Raw genomic sequence first — 2,960 nt, 5'->3', positions numbered from 1 at the left:
CTGATCCCGTTCTTGCTGGAAGCGTTAAACCGCGAGTACAGTAAGACGGACACTCGGACGGTTGCTGCTCCGCATTTCTTCCAGCACTGCGGTGCCGCCGGCTACACGTCTTTTTGGTGCCACAAGCAGAAGGACACCAAGCTGCAGTGCATGACGGCCAAACCTGATCCGCATTTGGTTGCAGCGCATGGGGCACGTGCGCCAGTACGCGTTGGGTGTTGCGCTCGTGATTGTGGAGGATAGGCGGCACGACGTTGTGGCGCTGTGTGTGTTGCGCGGCTGGGGCATGCCGGCGATTGTGGAGGACACGGAGCTGTTTGACTGAGAGGAGGTGGCGTACGTTGCGGAGCAGCGGGGGCACATGACGGACTGCCTGAGGAGGGGCGCGTGTTGAAGCGAGCGTGGCGCGCCTGTGAGGGCCTGAGGAGAGGGAATAACAGTAATGGTGACTTTGGGAGCGTGAGGAACGGGGCAAGAGCGGGGAGCGCTCCTCTTTTGTTTTGATTGTTGTTGAGCGGCGTCCACCTAATTGTTGTTGTGGTGCGGTGCGTGACTCTCGTCGCTGGATGGGACGGTGCGTGGTTGTGTGACTTGTCCATTCTTTTTTTTTTGCTTTCACTCTGCGTTGACGGGGAGTTGGTTTGTGCTGAAGGCTGCACGCAAGTGACGGGAGTGATGATGGCGATGATGATGACTGGCCGTGTGCTGCTGGTGTGTGCCCTCTGCGTGCTGTGGTGCGGTGTTAGTGTGGTGGCGGCCGATGTTGCTGGCGGAGGTGATGGCGGTGCGGATGAGTATTTTGTTTTGCGGTGGCACGCTCAGCTGCGGAGGGAGTGCGCGGAGGCGTTCGGCAGGAGGACAGAAGGCAGGAAGGATGTTTTCGCCGTTGATGATTGCGTGCGTTTGGGGATGGCCGTCGTGTCTGGAGGCGTCAGCGTTCTGCGGTGGTTGCTGGTGATGATACCACCGATGATGACAGCACCCGCGGATCCTCCTCAGAAGTACAGACAGAGACTGAAACTGGTTCGTTGGACGGACGACCACCGAAACCATCGGTGAAGCCAATCCCGAAAGAAGTGACAGATGGACAGGACTCAGGAACAATTTCAGAGGCTTCTGTGCCGACGATAAACGGAACTGGAGAGAATTTAGATGGTGAAGAAGAGGAAGGGGACGTGAGTCAAGATGAAAGCCAAGAAGACAGGGATGGTGAGGACGAGGCTGTTGACGCTGCAGTGGGAAATGGAGGCAGCGAAACTTCACATACAGAACACGAAGAAGAGAAGGAAAGAGTGAAGGAGGAAAAAGCAGGAAGCACGACAAACGAACGAGAAGGGGACGAAAACAACGCTGCCGGCCGTAGACCTCCTCAAGGAACCGCAGCTTCTCGGCCTGCTTTGCCCGTTGACGTCAGTAATCCTCAAAATCCCGTGTTGGGCCAGGACGGCGCTGGAGGAGAAAAAGCGGGTGCCGGTCCAGTGGTGCTGCCACAAGCAGCAGGATTACGAGAGGCGGAGAGGGCACCAGCGAAATTAACTCCCGGAGGAGGTGCAGCCGGAAAAGAAACAGAGAAGCAAAACGGAACGGCGGAGCAGGTGGCTGCAAAGGAAGTGCAAACAGCCGTCGAAGATAGTTCAGCAGAAGCAGCCGCAGCGGGAAAAGATTCCAAGGGAGAAAAGGAAGAAGAAAACGTAAGCGAGGCTGCAAAGGAAGAGTCACACGGAGATGTTGACGAAGAAGCAGCGGGGAAGAACGGAGGAAATGCGACAAAGAAACTACAAAAAGAAGCCACGGACGAGGCAAAGACAAAAAAACGAAACGAGCAGAAGGAGGCGGAAAATGCAAATAATACCAAATAAGAACCTGATGAAGAAGAAGTCAAAAAAGCCGCTCAAGAAGAAGCAGCAGCAGACAAAGAAAAAATGGCCTCAGCCCGAATCCCTACCAAAATTAATACGACGACACCTGAAAACAGTGACGGCAGCACCGCTGTCTCCCACACCACCTCCCTTCTTTTGCTTCTTCTTGTTGTTGCGTGTGCGGCTGCGGCTGCGGTGGTGGCCGCGTGAGAGTGAGGGAGAGAGCGCCATGCACCGCCCGCACACACACTCGTCCTTCTCACTCACTCTCTGTGTGTGTCCCCTTGCATGGACTCTCGTCCTCACCTCGCCCCACGAGGCACACACATAATGTGCCCATTGTATATATGCATGCACACCCATGCAGGCCCGTTGGTGCTCTCTTTTGCACCACACGCACCGCTGCCGTCCTGCCTGGCTGCATGGGCGGAGCACCGCAACTGTTTTGTGTTTCCATTGCATTGAGTGGGCGACCTCTCTCTCTCTCTCTGTGTTTGTGTTTTGCTTTACGGGAGCAATGAGAGAGAGTGTGCGCTGGTCGTCGCACGCTTCGGCTTTTTGTTTTGTTTTTCATTGTTTTGTGGTTGAGAGCACCCATTCCGCGGGCTGCGTGTGTGTGTGTGTGCTATCTGCCTCTCCCTATCTTTGCTTTGTTGGGACACTCTTGTGCTGCACATTTGCTTTGCAAGTATACACGCTGACAAACGCACTAGCAGATGCACACGCTATGTTGCGCACGCTGTGGGGCGGCGTGAACGCAGAGGACGCACGCACGTACACGATTGTTGCTGCGGCTGCCCTTGCGAGGAGGGATGACGGCGAATTGTTTTGTTGCCGTGCTGCGAGCGTGATTTCCTAGGAGTGCTGCCCATGGGCGGCGTGGCGTTTTGGTGTCTGGGATTATTGCGGATAGGCTTCAGCCCAGCAGCTGCACCGTCCGACGTGTTCCTCCCGCTGTTCGCACGCCGACGGAGGATTCTCCGGCTGTGCGGGGCGATGTGCGGGTGCGTTGGAAGAGACAAGAGTAAAACGACTGGCGGCAGCGCGTGTCTGCTGTGAAGGGCGGCTGTGGTTTTTTTATCCTGCCGGTTTTTATATTTG

The 2,960-nt window shown here is 55.9% G+C and overlaps 2 pseudogenes, besides 1 other annotated feature; both read left to right on the top strand.

Moving 5' to 3' along the window:
- Tc00.1047053511397.21 lies at positions 1 to 429 on the top strand (annotated as a pseudogene).
- Positions 1 to 2,960: a sequence feature (areas not merged during assembly with more than two copies in the genome that could not be assigned to a particular haplotype).
- On the top strand, positions 676 to 2,070 carry Tc00.1047053511397.10 (annotated as a pseudogene).

The sequence above is a fragment of the Trypanosoma cruzi genome, genomic scaffold (assembly GCF_000209065.1).
Source record: "Trypanosoma cruzi strain CL Brener 1047053517111 genomic scaffold, whole genome shotgun sequence".
NCBI classification, from domain to species: Eukaryota; Euglenozoa; class Kinetoplastea; order Trypanosomatida; family Trypanosomatidae; genus Trypanosoma; species Trypanosoma cruzi.
The sequence above is the reverse complement of the archived record's forward strand: the minus strand, read 5'-3'. Positions and strand labels throughout refer to the sequence as shown.